Genomic DNA, 18,253 nt, shown 5'->3' on the forward strand with positions numbered 1-18,253 from the left:
AGTTTATCCTCCTAATAATAGATGGAGCCAGATTAATTTCTTAAAATTTGGTAAGGGACATGCATAAGCATGAAAATAATGTTATGTGTCCATGATAATGCAGGTTGTTCAAATCTAAATGGCTTTTTTGCTGTTAACAGTGACATTTCTGAAAGCTACGATGATTGCAACTCAGATAAAGATCCTGAATTTCAAGTATTTAGTGGAGCTAGCTTGGTCAAGTTTCTATAAAGAAAACAATTTCTTTATATTCTTAGAATAAATGTTCGCAAGTAAAAAATGTTAAGAGATGTACTTAACATTGTTTACATCCACGTTCACTTTGCATAAAAACTTAACATTTTTTACTTGCAAACATGAAAATAAATTCCCTCCAGCGCTGTATTATTATTTTTATTTAAACGTTTTGGAAAACCTGGAAGATGTAAAATCATTTTGGGAATTGATTCCAGCTGTTTACCACAAATAGTCCAGAAAGCCACTGCGCATCCGCTAGGAAAAATATTCTAATTCGGATTTTTTGCACAATCTTACTCAAAAAGGACTCCTTTTAACAAATTTGCATGTTGCCAGAACCAAAAGGTGGTCAAAAATTTCTTAAACGTTTTTTTTTTTGTTTTTTTCCTAAAATTATTTTTTTTGCACGGAAAAAAGTTTTTTTAGGTTTTTTGGATCATTCCAAACAGAAAAGGTCTTTAGTGACTTTTCTCTAAAAATGATAGTTTTTGACATATAAGCGATTAAAAATTAAAAAATTGCAAAATCGGCCATTTTTAACCCTCAAAAACTATGTGAAAAACTGAAAATTTGAATGTTGCCAAGGCAGGTAGATATTCTTTAAACATTGATTGATGAAACCCCGAAGAGTTTTTTGCAATACAATATTCAAAACTCCTTTGTTTTTTAATTGCTAATCAAGCGTGCGCGACACTATTTTCCACCGACAGTATGGTGCAAATGAAAGGAATAAATTCATTATTTTGTAAACCGGCAACTTTAAGGAAAAATCCCGAAACAGGTCGATTTTTATTTTTAAGTTATGATATTGTGGCATATATGGTATACTAGTGACGTCATCCGTCTGGGCGTGATGACGTAATCGATGATTTTTTTAAATGAGAATACGGGTCGTGTGGTAGCTCATTTGAAAGGTTCTTCAATTCTCTATTCAGTAATGTAAATATTTACATAATTATTTATACAGCGTGTCCTTCTACTTCTTTTTTTGTCAAATAATTTAATTTAATAAAAATTTTTTGGACACCCTGTATAAATAATTATGTAAATGTTTATATTACTGAATAGAGAATTAAAGAACCTTTCAAATGAGCTAGCACATGACCCCTATTCTCATTTAAAAAAATCATCGATTACGTCATCCCGCCCAGACGGATGACGTCACTAGTATACCATATATGCCACAATATCATAACTTAAAAATAAAAATCGACCTGTTTCGGGATTTTTCCTTAAAGTCGCCGATTTAGGAAATAACGAATTTATTCCTTTCATTTGCACCATACTGTCGGTGGAAAATAGTGTCGCGCACGCTTGATTAGCAACTAAAAAACAAAGGAGTTTTGAATATTGTATTGCAAAAACCTCTTCGGGATTTCATCAATCGATGTTTAAAGAATATCTACCTATCTTGGCAACATTTAAATTTTCAGTTTTTCATATAGTTTTTGAAGTTAAAAATGGCCGATTTCGCAATTTTTCAATTTTTAGTCGCTTATATGTCAAAAAGTATCATTTTTAGAGAAAAGTCACTAAAGACCTTTTTTGTTTGGAATGATCCAAAAAACCTAAAGAAACTTTTTTCCATGCAAAAAAATAATTTTAGGAAAAAAACAAAAAAAAACGTTTAAAAAATTTTTGACCACTTTTTGGTCCTGGCAACATGCAAATTTGTTAAAAGGAGTCCTTTTTGAGTAAGATTGTGCAAAAAATCCGAATTAGAATATTTTTCCTAGCGGATCCGCAGTGGCTTTCTGGACTAAAATGGTATCTAAATTTAAAATGAGTTCCTAGTACCTACCAAATTATGTTAAGTCAACACCACTTAACACGTTACGTTAAACTATTTCAAATATTTTAGGTAAACAATGTTAAGTTGTAGTTCATATTTTCATACTTTTGTAATTAATCATTATAAAAAAATATTTGGTTTTCCATATTTTGCCTACGTATTAACAACATATTCAGCTAGTTTTAACATGTTTCATACTCTTATATTTTTTAATAAACAATATAAGAATATTTTTTTCAAAATTCAACCCTTCAAAACTCAAAACTTCTTTACTGCCCCTTACCATTTTTTACTGCCGGACCCCTCAATTATTGAAATACACGATCCAATCTACCCCGATGTAATTAATTATATTATATGCAATCGTTTGTTGCAGAACACAAAATAAAACATAACAAAATAATATTATAGTCCACTGAAATGTTACATTTAGGGTTGCATTTCTTAGAGGAGTCAATTTTATTTTTTTAATGTGTAGAAGTTCAGTAATGTTCAGTAGAAGCTTAAGTTCAAGTTTTTGGGGTCGCCGCTCTTGTCCCCCGGCCGCCATCTTGGGAAAAGTGGTGCAAAGGGCTTTCGCACAGGTACGATTAATTACAGGGACCCGATCCGTCAACTGTCAGTGTCAGTCCACGTGGTATTTGTGACAGTGACATTTGATAGACGTCAAGTTTTATTTTTGTTTGTATAAAAATAGAAATGGAATATTTTGGTAATGTGTTAAGTACCCGAATGGTTATCATTGATATTGTAAGTACTAAGATATCTAAAATTGTAAATTTAGGGTATAATGACACCATATTTTTAGGAAATCTGCAGAACGGAGTAAAACTACTCATTTATGTTCCTGGTTCCTGCTACTTTTATAAAGGAGATAAAGAAAATCTTCTCACCATATTTTCAAATAGGACTGGTGAAGATGCTGAAGAAATGCAGTAGTACTATCTTGTGTGTAAATCCTTGATTTTGTGTAATTTATAAAATTGGAAGCAATATGATAAATATGACTAATAAGGATTGTGTCTTTATAAAAAAATATATCACAGGTACTAGGTCTGGATCCCGCGTATGAAAAAAAAGTTGATTAATAGCAAGCTGAAAATTTGTTAATAGCTTAAGGGTGTCTAGTTGAATAAACATTGATATGTGTGAACACTGGAACAGGGGCAGTTTTAATTGTGGAACAGGTTAAAAATTTGGAACGGTCTCAGCACGAAAACGGCACATTTATTTTGTCCGACAGAACAGACTTAAACTCTTCGAACAGAGATTAAACTCTCATGCAAAAATCAGACTGCTATTTATCACCAAATGGGCGTTTTAATGAGTGGAACATGTAGAATATGTCAAATGACAGGAATTATGACAGGTAATAAATAGCAGTCTGATTTTTTCATGAGAGTTTAATCTCTGTTCGGAGAGTTTAAGTCTGTTCTGTCGGACAAAATAAATGTGCCGTTTTCGTGATGTGACCGTTCCAAATTTTTAACCTGTTCCACAATTAAAACTGCCCCTGTTTCAGTGTTCCCATATATCAAAGTTTATTCGACTAGACACCCTTAAGCTATTAACAAATTTTCAGCTTGCTATTAATCAACTTTTTTTTCATACGCGGGATCCAGACCTATACAATTATAATGTATTATTGTATTTTTTGATAACTATAAAATATTATTTGTTTTCTTTTAGTATGCAAACTACAAGTACGAGCATTAAATCTCAGAAATGTTTACCACTGTTTTTTTTTGGTTTTATTCCATGGATTTAATGGATTGTAGATGTAGACCCTCTACATCTTCATTACCACTTGAAAGTCAACCAGAATCATCTCATTCAAGTGGTATCACATCAAGTAGTGCACAACAAGACACAGAAATGTATTTTCTTAAATAAGAGAATACTCGGCTGAAACTAAAATTAGAAAATTTGGCAAATATAGATTTCCATCACAGCATATCAAGAACGATCATAATTTAGTGAAAGTGTACATGGGAATAACAACTACTGTATATTGAAATATTGTTTAATATTTAATATGCTAAGTAATATTCAGTTAGAATATTATCATGGATCATGGATGGGTGAAATATCACAGTTTTAACAAAAAAAGGAATGTGTTGTATTTTGTACGCACCTTAGAAGTTATACTTCTATTATATGATTTCAATGAAATAAACATATGTTTAACGGTTTATTTGTATTTTATTTAAATATTAAACTAATTTTAATACTTATTTCTTACCAAAATTTTTTATTAAAATACCAAAAATTAAAAAAAAAGTAAGGCAAAGCAACAACATAAGACTATAGTTATCAATCATGACAACTGTGAAGGGCCGGTTTCACCAATGACAAATAGTAGTTTATTCTATGATTAAAGTTATTCGACCATTAAACTGACATTTCTCCATTTTACTAACGTCAAATAAGACTTATTTTATTTATTTATCAAAAAAATACTTACTCTTTAAGTAAATTGGCAAGTTAATCTGGCTGTAAATATTTAGAAGAAAGTAAATTCGCGAGTTAAACTTTAAATTATCAAAATTAGATTGAAACAAATTATAAACTTAAACGTCTAATAAATTTTATTCGACGAATAGCTATTCATTGATTTATTCGTTGTTGGTGAAACCGGACCTTAGTCAGTGTGTTATGGCTGTAAAATTGATAAGAAAATGAATTATTTTGACAGATTTTACAAATAATATTAAGATTGTTTTTAATCTTCTTTTCATCATATTTTAATACTTATTATCATATTCCCGAAGAAGACAAATCCAAAGACCAAAAATTATCAAGAAATATATTTACTAAATAAAAACACTGACATATCTTTTTCACACTTTATTTGTATTGATATTAATGTAACTTGAAAGATTTAGCAACTAACTTTACTTTCCGTGTGTGCATGTACTTCATACTGTCGTTTTTATAAAAATTCATCCTCAACATTTTCCCCAATCGTGCGTAAAGAAGTATGTATAACTTTAAATAAGATCAATACAATTATTCTTGATATTGATACAATTACGTTTAAATTTGTTGCAGACATACCTGGTTGCAGTAGAGGGACTATTGCAAATATGTATACATTGTTAATCGTTATGCATGAAACTTTGTTCATCCAGCTAGTAAAAAATATACCGTCACAACTTAAAAATAAATTATGTTCACCTACTAGTTTACAGCACTTTTACATATTATTGTAGATTGTACAGAAGTGACATACCAAAGCCAACATTAATGGCACGTCAAAAACCAACTTATAGGTTTATAAACACATAAATAGTTTCAAAGGTTTGTTTGCTGTAGCTCCTAATGGAGTATAGTCTGTTCGCTAAACTCAGATGCAACTGGCTACATATTTTAGTCGATAATTTTTTTGTTTTTTGCCAATTTTGCACAAATTTGCAAAATTACTAACTATTTAGTGATTATTAACTATTTAGTAATTATTTTTTGCCAATTTTACTAAAATTGGCAAAATTACCGACTAAAATATCTAGAAAGTTGCGTCTGAGTTTAGCGAACAGACTATAGTAACGTTTTGTAGTGATTTTTACATCAGACAAAAAAAATGTCCAGGATGGTGGTATTGTGCATTAAATGAGACCTGGTGATTTAATTCTTGCAGATAACGGATTTTTATTGGCTAACGTATTATGTACCACCAGCTGTTAGTTTTCATCACTTCATTTCTAAAACAATACCACAGTTTACTAAAGAACAAGTATACCCTATTCCACGAACATATGCCTGTTTTGGATTACTTTAACAACGAATATTTTACTGTGCAAAATAAGAAGAACGAAAGTAAATTGCAAATTACATTGTTGTTTATTGGAATAATTATTAGCGCCATTTACTTTCGTACTTCTTATGTTGCACAGTAAAATATTCGTTGTCAAAGTAATCCAAAACAGGCGTATGTTCGTGGAATGGCCCATAACTTCTCGTATTAGGGCAGTGACCAGAGGAAGATTTCATGTAGAACAAGCAATCAGAAGAATTAAATGTTTTTCAATTCATGATATTCTAACTTCGCTTTATTTTTCAAGTTTGTGCAGCACTTACAAATTTGCAGTACCCTCTAATAGCAGACTGGAATTAATGGTAGATGAATGAAATATCCTGGTAGTTATATTAGTGAATAATCACAATACTTTTTTAATTAGGGGTACCTATATGAATAAAATATCTTTGTAATTAAATTTGTAAATAATCACAATACATATTTTAAAATATTTATTAATAAACTACTATATTGTGATTTTTAAAGACATACAAACACATAACAATATCAAAGACTAAAGTACAATAATCAACCTTCGACTACAAGACAAGATCCCCCTTAAATGCACCTTTATTAATTAAAAATTTCAGTTGAAGTGTTGAACCACAGTATTAACACAGAATACATTGGGTGATGTATTCTGTAAAATTTGTTATCCCTTATCTATGGTACTGTGGTTTGACCAGGGTTTGACACATTCAAACTCCTTCGCCTCGCACATGCGCAGTTTACGGACATTTGACGGATCGGGTCCCTGTAATTAATCGTACCTCTTTCGCACTGTATCTCCTAAACTAGCCACCATACAGAAAATTGTATTACACATAAAATGTAGCACATTAAATTTTCTACAATTTAAGGTCTATTACTTTTTATCGTCAAGTGTCCAACAAAAAAGTTATAAACAAAAATAATACAAATATTATAATATCATAGCAATTTTTTAGAGGATTTTTAACGAACAATTTTCACTATGAAGTTGTTTAATTTTATTTATTTATCTAGGTTTTACAGCGCTCCAAACTTGACCAGATTCTCGAATTTTCATAGGAATACAATAAAAACAAAACTTTGGGCTTACTTTTCTATCTAATATAATTATTTAATATGATTTTATTACTCTTATGCTATTATTAAGCTATTTTTGACCCTTTTCCCGGCCACCTATGGGACCGTTCAAGTATTACGTAACGCAGGTTTGGGGGGGGGGCAAAAATTGCGTTACGTAATAGTTAAACGCCCATTACAGTGCGTTACGTAGGGGTGGAGGGGGGTCAAAATTCTTCAAAAATCGCGTTACGTAATACTTGAACGCTCCCTATGAGGTAGAGTCTGAAGGCGCGTTTTTTGTGTGGTATCCCCAATAGGCCTAATCCATGGACAATTTCTAGACAAAATAATATAATTTATTATACGTTGAAAAAGATCTATTATAGTTATTATTTTTCATTTTTTTTTCGATGGTCCAGGCTGCGAGTCAAGATCTGAATCAGTATCCGAGGTAAATGTTTGTGTTATAATGAGAGTTGGCGTCATTGTCGGTGATTCATCTTCCAATTCATTTTCTTCAATAATTAATGTTGATATATCCACGATGTTGCTGGAACTTTCACCACCACAATGCCAGTGCCGGATTAACCATTAGGCAAAGTAGGCAGTTGCCTAGGGGCCTCTGCCCCAAAGGGGGCCTCGCGGGACTCAAAATGAAAAAAAATTCAAATATCGCGCAATACCATAAAAGTGATGGTATTGCATTTATATAAAGTGCACCGATAAAAGTGGATTTCCGAAAAATTAACATCCCATTTGACCCTAGGTTGATGGAAAACCGAACAAATTGGAAGAAAGTTGTACAGTCAGCCAGGACCCACCCAGAGTTGTAGCGCTACGTGATGATGATGGTGATGATACCCATAAGTAGCCATACTGGAGAAAATATTTCTTCTGCTGTTTTAAACTATTTAAACGACTGTGGAATTGATGTAAACGACATGCGGGGATAATCATACGACAATTCAGTATACATGTAAAACAAATACAATGGTCTCCAGACTCATTTATCTAAGATATACAAACTTTCAATTTATGTACATTCCTTGTGCCGGACACTCGCTTAATTTAGTTGAAGTAAGTACTGCTGAAAGTTGCGTTGGAGCAATGTCGTATTTTGGGATTGTTCAGTCCGTGTACAACTCTTTTTCAGCCTCTACCTACCGTTGGAAAGTTATAATAAAATGATTAAATTAAAATCCAATAAGTAATCCTCTTTACCACGATATAATCCTTAAAAGCATCACTAGATTGAGTGAAAGAACTGATGTAACAAGAGCTTTGTCTAAAGGTTACAACGCTTTTAAATCTGCTCTTCATACTCTTGATGAAGACTTTAATCAGAAAGCTGAAATAGTTCATAAGACTAAGTCTTGAAAGAAATGTCAAAAAAAAAGAAACATTCATAATGAATGAGTTTTGAGCAACAACTTTAGAATGCATCAACGCTGTGAGTAAATCATTACAGAGAGAAGAGATTAAACTTCTATCTGAAGTTCAGCTTCTAAATTCACTTTTGGAGTTCTTAAAATCACAAAGATATACGTAATTTTGCTTACTACGAGCAGAAGGCCTGCGATCTACATCATCTAAAATACTCTGAACACTCTGACGAGAGTAAACGAATGCGAACAAGAAAACTACATTTGGATTATACTAACTCCAATAAGTTTTTTTACAGGGTGAAAAAAAGTTAAGGGTTGAAACGTATCCACCAGTTTTGGATCAGATAATTACTGAACTGAGTCGTCTGTTGACAGCGTATGAGTCAATGAACTCAGTATTTTATTTTTTTTGTGTTTTTCCAAGGTTTTGGAGGGAGAAGGCGGAGGCCTTCATCAATCAGTTGCCTCATAGCTTGGGTTGCCTAGGGGCCTCAAGATTCTTAATCCGGGACTGATGAAGGCACACTGCTGAACATTTGAGCTCTGCTTTTTGGCAACCACATGCACTTCCAGTTTCCATTACATCTACAAAAGATGAATTTAATAAGCTCGGGGGTACTGGAGGCTTGGAAATTTGGATTGGTATCCAAAATTTTGCATGCTTTTTCCAGCCACAATCTTCTGGATCACAATGTTTACCTAGCCATGACTGAATCTGGTGATACACTCGGAGTCTGTGGAAACGGGCTGCATCTGGTGTTGGAGGAAGTGAGAAGAGATTAAATGCATTTTTTGTCACTGTTTTAGCGAATCGTTTATATCTCATGGTTTCCAGAGAATCGTCTTTATTTCCGCCATATAAAGACACGAAAAACGTTCACCGACAACAGTGAGTAAAGATGGCTCGACTTTCCCACTGACAAATAATTTTCCCTAGAGGTTTCTTACAAATAAAATAACCACCACTCATGATGTGCTCTTACAGAAAACACAAAATGCTTATCTAATCACAAAAATATAAATTTTGCCCACAAGACTCTCAATAGTATTATCTATAAAACTCAAAATACTTTTCACAATTTTTAATAAGGCTGCATGTGGCCAAATAGGTAGCACAACTGTAAGAATAAGTTAAGTAGAGGGGGACTGACTGCTGTGCCACCTAGGATAAATTATAACAATATAAGTAATAGCAGGCAGATATTCAATCCGGTACGGAAGAAAAATTACGTAACTGCAAATTTTGTCAATTCCTGTTTATTGCGCAATTAACTTCTAATATACTATGTAAAGATGATACAAAAAGAACGAACTGTAAAAATGTGCTGGGTCACTATTGGTAGTTGGTCATATATAGGGTAGTTGCATCGTTACTGAAATACGCTATATAGTCCAGAAAGCCACTGCGCATCCGCTAGGAAAAATATTTTGATTCGGATTTTTTGCACAGTCTTACTCAAAAAGGACTCCTTTTAACAAATTTGCATGTTGCCAGGACCAAAAGGTGGTCAAAAATTTTTTAAACGTTTTTTTTTGTTTTTTTTTCCTAAAATTATTTTTTTTGCATGGAAAAAAGTTTTTTTAGGTTTTTTTGATCAATCCAAACAGAAAAGGTCTTTAGTGACTTTTCTCTAAAAATGATAGTTTTTGACATATAAGCGATTAAAAATTGAAAAATTGCGAAATCGGCATTTTTAACCCTCAAAAACTATGTGAAAAACTGAAAATTTGAATGTTGCCAAGGTAGTTAAATATTCTTTAAACATCAATTGATGAAATCCCGACGAGTTTTTTGCAATACAATATTCAAAACTCCTTTGTTTTTTAATTGCTAATCAAGCGTGCGCGACACTATTTTCCACCGACAGTATGGTGCAAATGAAAGGAATAAATTCGTTATTTCGTAAACCGGCGACTTTAAGAGGAAACAGTAGCGATCAACAGGTAGCAAATACGCGTTCCAAGATTGCGGCTGTAATTTTGAATATTTTTTCGAGATATTTGGCACACGTATTCGTAATATAATAAAGAATGGCGGTACAGAGCCCAATTTGAAAAATATATTAATATGTGGAAATGACTCTGTAATTAAATACAATATTAAAAAAACGAGCCTGTACCGCCATTAAGAAGGACAAAAAATACACTTTCGGCAAATAAACTTTTTTATCCGATGCCTAGATTTTGTGTCATTTTGGAACTACTATATTTTTTTTATTTCATTAGTAGTTCCAAAATGACACAAAATCTAGGCATCGGATAAAAAAGTTAATTTGAAGAAAGTGTATTTTTTTGTTCTTCTTAATGGCGGTACAGGCTCGTTTTTTTAATATTGTATTTAATTACAGAGTAATTTCCACATATTAATATATTTTTCAAATTGGGCTCTGTACCGCCATTCATTATTATATTACGAATACGTGTGCCAAATGTCTCGAAAAAATATTCAAAATTACAGCCGCAATCTTGGAACGCGTTTTCGCTACCTGTTGATCGCTACTGTTTCACCTTGAGGAAAAATCCCGAAACAAGTCTATTTTTATTTTTAAGTTATGATATTGTGGCATATATGGTATACTAGTGATGTCATCCGTCTGGGCGTGATGACGTAATCGATGATTTTTTTTAATGAGAATAGGGGTCGTGTGGTAGCTTATTTAAGAGGTTCTTCAATTCTCTATTCAGTAATGTAATGTAAACATTTACATTATTATTTATACAGGGTGTCCTTCTACTTCTTTTATTGTCAAATAATTTAATTTAATAAAAATTTTTTGGACACTCTATATAAATAATTATGTAAATGTTTATATTACCGAATAGAGAATTGAAGAACCTTTCAAATGAGCTAGCACACGACCCCTATTCTCATTTAAAAAAATCACCGATTACATTATCACGTCCAGATGGATGAAGTCACTAGTATACCATATATGCCATAATATCATAACTTAAAAATAAAAATCGACGTGTTTCGGGATTTTTCCTTAAAGTCGCCGGTTTACGAAATAACGAATGTATTCCTTTCATTTGCACCATACCTACTGTCAGTGGAAAATAGTGTCGAGCACGCTTGATTAGCAATTAAAAAACAAAGGAGTTTTGAATATTGTATTGCAAAAAACTCTTCGGGATTTCATCAATAGATGTTTAAAGAATATCTACCTACCTTGGCAACATTCAAATTTTCAGTTTTTCACATAGTTTTTGAGGGTTAAAAATGGCCGATTTCGCAATTTTTCAATTTTTAATCGCTTATATTATGTCAAAAACTATCATTTTTAGAGAAAAGTCACTAAAGACCTTTTCTGTTTGGAATGATCCAAAAACCTAAAAGAACTTTTCCCATGCAAAAAAAATAATTCTAGGAAAAAAACAAAAAAAAACGTTTAAAAAATTTTTGACCACCATTTGGTCCTGGCAACATGCAAATTTGTTAAAAGGAGTCCTTTTTGAGTAAGATTGTGCAAAAAATCCGAATCAGAATATTTTTCCTAGCGGATGCGCAGTGGCTTTCTGGACTAATATTGGACCTTGTTTCAGTTGTATAATGACGCAATTGTAGATAGGGTTGAAAATGGGGCGATTAAATTAAGATAATGAAATTCGAACCAATATCGATGAAAATAAAAGTTATCGTTGTCATAAAACAAACGCCATACCGATGCTCCTGGACGATTACTCTTCATTTAATCCCTATTTTAAATATTAAAATCTTTTTTTGCACTTCTGAAGAATTTTGCATTTTGCGGTTGCGTCATTCTTCTTCTGGACCGGCGAATTTGTCCAACTTCTTCTTGGGCCTTTTCTATATATGCTTAGGGTTCTAAAGTTTATAGTGGGGAGAAAGGTCAAAAATAGATTAATAATAGCATAGGAATGTTAAAATCATTTTAAATTGTATGAATAAAAAAATATTAAGATAGAAAAGTAAGCCTTACGTTTTGTTTTTATTGTATCGTTGTATCCCTATGAATGAGCATTCGAGAATCTGGTCAAGTTTGGAGCGCTGTAAAACCTAGATATATAAATAGAATTAAACATCTTTGTAGTGGAAAATGTTCGCTGAAAAACCCTCTACAAAATTTCTATAATGTTATTTTATTGTAAAATGAACTTAAAAAAAGTTATAACCTTCAAAAGAAAACTTGTTAAAAAATGTTTACTTATTTTTGTTTATACCTAGGCTTACCATAATTACGAAGAGCCAAACCGGGACGCAGAAGATGAAGAGGCTCATTTTCGTTTTGCTTTTCGTTTAGTTTGTGTAAAAAATGTGAATATATTTTTTATGAGAAAAAGAGATAAAGTACAATACAAACAACACTAAAAACTTGCCCAGTTATATTATTTATTTTTATAAAATTCTATTTGTCATAAAATTCAATACATGACATATGTTCAAGTTGAGTTTGCACGTAAACAAGGCATCTCCCGATCGTCAGACCACATTTTTTTTTCATCCGTGAAAAAATTCTCTCCAGTGGCGCTGAAGTACCCGGTAGACACATAGCAAACTCCACAATTTTTTTTAATTTAGCACCTCAATACGCTACTTGTGAAAATGGGTGAATAGCTGGACCCATTTCTCGGAATAACTAGTTTCATTAGAATTTTGGAAGAAGCCTTTTACCACAGTATAAAGAGGGGCAGTAGAACCACTCTCCGAAAAATTGGAAGTAAAATCTGTAGTCGCGCATGGCGACCGCGCAATGTTCTTAGTCGCTTTTGCCCCACTCTCGCATTTCTAGTCGCATAGAAACGTACGGGTTTTAACAGGGAAAACCCGCATCCACCACTGGTGAATTATCAAGTGCGTACTGCCGGTATTACTTCTTGAGATCAAAGTGCCGACAGAGAAGTGGTTTTACTGTCCCTTTTTATACTGTGCCTTTTACCATTAACACCTCATCAAATAACTCATCAATCTTTATTTGGGTTTTCGATTGAGGTTTTTGCATTTTATTTATATTTTTTGCTGCTTTTTCGATGTCACTCCAGTTAAGCTCATTTTTCAAGCAGAACTACTCAAAATCTTCGGCTCCGTCGAAGATCTTTTCCCACAATTCTAAATAAGAAATGCAGCGCTCATAGAAAGCGTGAACGTCACTAATGAAGTTTTCGACATTTATCAACATTTATCGACATTTCAACATTATCATTCAATTTATTTAAGAGTTTTTTAGCTGCTTGTGGAAGAAATTTGTTTTTCATCCTGTTTTGAAGATTGTTTTTTAACTTTTGTGAACTCCATACCTACATCTGTCACAGTTGAGTTAGTCTTTTCCATAGACTAAACGGTTTTGTTGAATACATTCAACTGTCCGAGCACAAACCAAAAGTAAAGTGCTCCCAGTTCTGTTGTGAAGAAATTTAGCAATGCGAGAGGGTAGTTTACTTGAGCAAGAAAATAAGATTTCAAGCATTAGTGTAGCGGCAGTATCCTTTCCACAGCTGGTAATAAAGACAGCAATCTTGTATTTCCATGTTTCACTAATTTTTTGAACTCGATGACAGCTGTCTCACAAAAGTCTTTTAAGTTTGTAACGCGTACTATACGGTATATATACAAAAATATTTGTATATTTTTACAATGATTGCTTGTATTTCGACAGGAAGACCATTAACTGCATGTTGAATTATTTTGTGAACGATGTGTGCGCTGGAACAAATGCCTTTTATGGTAACGCCGATAACTTCCTTGAACCTGGAATAGACGTTGTTGGTGTCTCGCCAGTTTTCCCTCCGAAATTCGTATTACAGTTATCACCACAGAAAGCTGCCATCTTGTTTTCTATTTAGTGTTTTTTTATTATCGACATTATGTGATTTGCCAAGATTTCAGACGTTTCTCCGGCGACAAATTAAAAATCGAGTAACTTGACAGACAGATATTCTGTCTCAGGTACCAAGTACCTAACAACTTTTGGTGCCTGTAAATTGAACATCATGTATGTTTGATGTATCTGTTGAAATGCCCGAAAATTTGCATTCTTTTAGCTCGTTGTGTAGTTCATCTCTTGCCATCGGTGCAAGGTGCAATCACTCCCGTGATGATCGCTTAGCACTTGGTGCGTGTAGACCCCAATTTGGGCTCAAACAGCTTCGATATTTATTTTGAGGAGCAATCAGATGTTTTAAATTTATGTATTATTGTGGATTGCTATATGGAATGCAAAAGTAGCTTCTTTAGCAGCAATGGAAAGTTCATTTTCTACGGGTTCAGCATTTTTGAAAAACGATGTTATGGTAGATGAGCTTGCAATGGTACTTGCGCTGGACTTGTGTTTTGAGCACTTTGGACGATCATTGATCAATGGCTTGGGTGTCGGTGTTGTTCAAGTTTGACCGGGACACTAATGCAAACCGGCCGGGACGCCGGGACAGGGATCTCAAACCGGGACCGTCCCGGTCAAACCGGGACGTATGGTAAGCCTATTTATACCTATCTTTTTTTCTGGTCACTTGACGGTAAAAAGTAATAGAAACAAAATTGTAGAAAATTTTAATTTTCTACATTTTATGTTTTATTAGATTTTCCGTGAAGTTGGTAGTTTACGAGATATAGCGCTAAACCCCTTTGCACCCCTTTTCTAAGATGGCGGCCGGGGAACAAGGGTGGCGACCCCAAAAACTTAAACTTAAGCTTCTAGATCCCCCCTACACATTAAAAAAACAAAATTGACTCCTCTAACAAATGCAAGGTATGGCCTAAAAAATGTAACATTTCAATGCACTAATACGGTATAGATAGAAAATTACGTTATAATAGTAACAAAAGAATAATAAACATAAAACATTAATAACCGTTTTTGAGTACCTAATCCGCCGATAAAGCCAACAGTAATAAATGCCACAATTGCAGTTATCATTGAGTGCTATAATAATAGTAAATAATTATCGCATGTCTGCCGGCGTTGCAGCATCCCAGAGGGCAAATTACGGTCCACCGTGCACCAGCCTGCAAAGCACACGTCGAACTTGACGTACAGTCGGTCATTCGTCGGTTATTTATCGTCATACCAATATAAGAAAATAAATTATGTTACACACAGGCCGAGTTCAATATAACTTCAATTGAGAGTTGCGTTTATTGGTCAAATCCCCTTCTATATGCAGAAAATAAATCAAATTGTGGAAAGGAATTATTGCCTTTTGTTTATTCTATCGGATTAGTAACTAAATTACAGCTCAAATACACTAATCACAAAAAGTATCGCATCATTTCTGAAACAGAAAAAAAGTTTAAAAATAATTTTTAATTTTTAGCAGAATGTCATAATACTCGTCTAGCCGTCTCCTTTAGGTTAGATGTCTACAAATCCATTACATTCGAAGTTGAAGCTTGTTTTTGTCGAAAAAAAAAACAGTAAACAAAACGTTGCTAACAAGAGAATATTTATTTTGGACATTTGTGTTCGAAAATTTGATCTGTGTTTTATAACGTCTGCTTGATTTTCAATGAGGAGGTGCGTTGTTACAAAAAATGAGTAATTTAACGTCACAGAACAAGCAGCCCAAATTGTAGCTTTAATTGGAGATGAACGATCGCAGCAATATCTTGCTGATGTTATGGAAATCCACCTATCCAGCGTTTCAAGTGCTTTAAGAGGGTATAGAGAAAGTGGAGGATATACAAGAAGATCAGTTCCAGGTTTTTCCAGGTGCACGAGCCTCGCAGGTGAACGTTATTTACATCTGAAAACTTTGCGATCATATTTCAGCTGGACAACTGAGAAATGATCTTTCCATAGCCCGTAAGGTTCGGATATATGCCAATTCGGTTAAAAATAGATTAAGGGAATTTTGAATCGGAGCCAGAATGCCTGCTTCTGCTCCACTGTCAACGAGGGCACACCGTATCGCACCTACGGTACTATAAGCATTTTTTCAAGATTTTTTTTTCTCAGAACCTTTATTAAAAATGAACATAAAACTTCTTACATATTAATATCTATTTCTTAAAGAATAGAAAAAATATCTTTTTTAATTTGTGTACGTACACTAATATTGTAGTGGGCGCCAAAGTCGAGGCCTCGAAAAAAAGTAGCTCCGATGGCGGACAGTTAATCTCAGGATTGGGATCTCTGAAACAAAAAAAATCGTACGGCATTTGAAAAAGGAAGGTTTCTTACGTGACAATTTACCACCGTTAGTAAAAAATTCCTCAAGAGAAAGATTTTACGGAAATTTGAAAAAATTTTGTGAAAAAATCGCCCGTTTGTCTTTAGTTTTTTATGGTTAAAAAATATTTATCTTTTATTTTTTGCTTAAATCATGGTAAATTGTCACGTAATAGACCTTTCTTTTTCAAGAGCAGTACGATTTTTTTGTTTCAGATAACTATCCCAATCCTGAGATTAACTGTCCGCCGTCATTTTTCGAGGCCTCGAATTTTACGACCTCTACAATATTAGTGTATGTGCATAAATAAAAAAAGATATATTTTTTGTACTCTCTAAGAGTTAGAGATTAATATGCAAAAATTTTATGTTCATTTGGAATAAAGGTTCTGAAAAAAAAATTCTTGAAAAAAATGATTATTTTTGGTCCTGTAAAGTGTACTAGTACCTTAAGGTTTGCACCAGAACATGTCGATTGGGATGTTAACGACTGGGCTAATATTCTTTTTACTAATGAGTCAAGATTTGCAGTTTGTGGCTACCACAGCGCAGAGTGTCTGTCGGGTCCACAAACTATTTACTTTATCCTGGTAACTTAGAGAGTCCTCTTTCATTTTACATTATTTATTTTGCTCCAAATGTGTATTTCTTTTGAATAAATATTTTTTCTTCGACCGTGCTAAAAGAGCCACTTTCACGTACGCATTTCGTTTCCGAAAGTTCCACTTTCCCGCACGGCGTGCGTGAAAGTAAATTTTCCCGAAAGGCGTACGGGAAAGTAAAATACCTTAATGTTGTTCTGAAGCTATTTCCTTGTGGCATTTTTTTTTATAATCAACCATTTTTAATGGGAAATAAGCCAAAATTTTGTTGTTTCGTTGTCAAAATACAAAATACTACTAAAATAAACAAAAATGTTGTTGCTAAGTAAAAAAAATTCTTCTAATAATTTATTTAATCTGACTCATTTATATTGGCAATTCAGACGTATATTATACATTTTGAAGTAGAAGACTTTAAAATGATATCACCAATATTTATGAGTTGCGTTCCTGGGACGACTTTACTAAAAGATAGTTCCTTCGATTACATGAAATCAATCCCAACTCAAGAATATCCGTCACAAAAAAATCATAGCATGTGATCTGTCTTGAAAAATACAACCAAATGCAATGATGACAGTAAAATTCTCGCGTTAGAGATTCCATAGTAAATCACGAGGGAAAACAAGGAAAAAACCTCGTGATACTATCCCGACATCGTAAGTATTTGGTCTTACATTTAATTTACTTTCAAAAAACTAATACCAAATTCTGACTTTAATATGTTTAAATTATAAATAATATTAATAATACATAGATATACAATAAGTAATACTAAAATATAAAATTTGTACTAACTCGATATGTTATTGGCTTACTAATCGTGGTATTTTCTTTCTATTGACTTCCTCTTTCAGTATGGGTAACCACATCCTACTGCATTCTACCGAGGAATTTGCGACACAATTGGTTTCATTTAGCATAATTAGAGACGCTTCTTTGATTTTTCCCTTTTTACTATCTGATTCTTTCAGGACTATACTTGAATCTCTCCACTGAACTCTATGTTCATTATCCCACGCGTGTTGACATATTTGAGATCTACCAAATTCTTTATTTTTAATATAAGACTGATGTTCACTTATTCTAACGTTTAATAGTCTTGATGTTTCACCTAAATAAAATTGTTCGCATTCACAAGGTATTTTATAAATGCAATTCTTTGTTCTTTCTTGTTCATTGTTAGGTTTAGTTTTAGTATAATAGATTCGAAACGTTAATAAAATCATTTTTTGTTAAAATTGTGGCTAATTTCCCATTAAAAATAG

At 33.1% G+C, this 18,253-nt stretch overlaps 1 long non-coding RNA gene across 1 annotated transcript; it reads left to right on the forward strand.

Annotated features, from left to right (window-relative positions):
- Positions 1-2,710: 2,710 nt before the first annotated feature.
- On the forward strand, positions 2,711-4,200 carry LOC126888271 (uncharacterized). The gene is made up of 3 exons (XR_007699481.1): positions 2,711-2,779; positions 2,838-3,075; positions 3,719-4,200. It is a non-coding gene; the product is annotated as an uncharacterized LOC126888271 (long non-coding RNA).
- The last annotated feature ends 14,053 nt before the right edge of the window (positions 4,201-18,253 follow it).

This window comes from Diabrotica virgifera, chromosome 7 (genome assembly GCF_917563875.1).
Source record: "Diabrotica virgifera virgifera chromosome 7, PGI_DIABVI_V3a".
Classification (NCBI taxonomy): Eukaryota; Metazoa; Arthropoda; class Insecta; order Coleoptera; family Chrysomelidae; genus Diabrotica; species Diabrotica virgifera.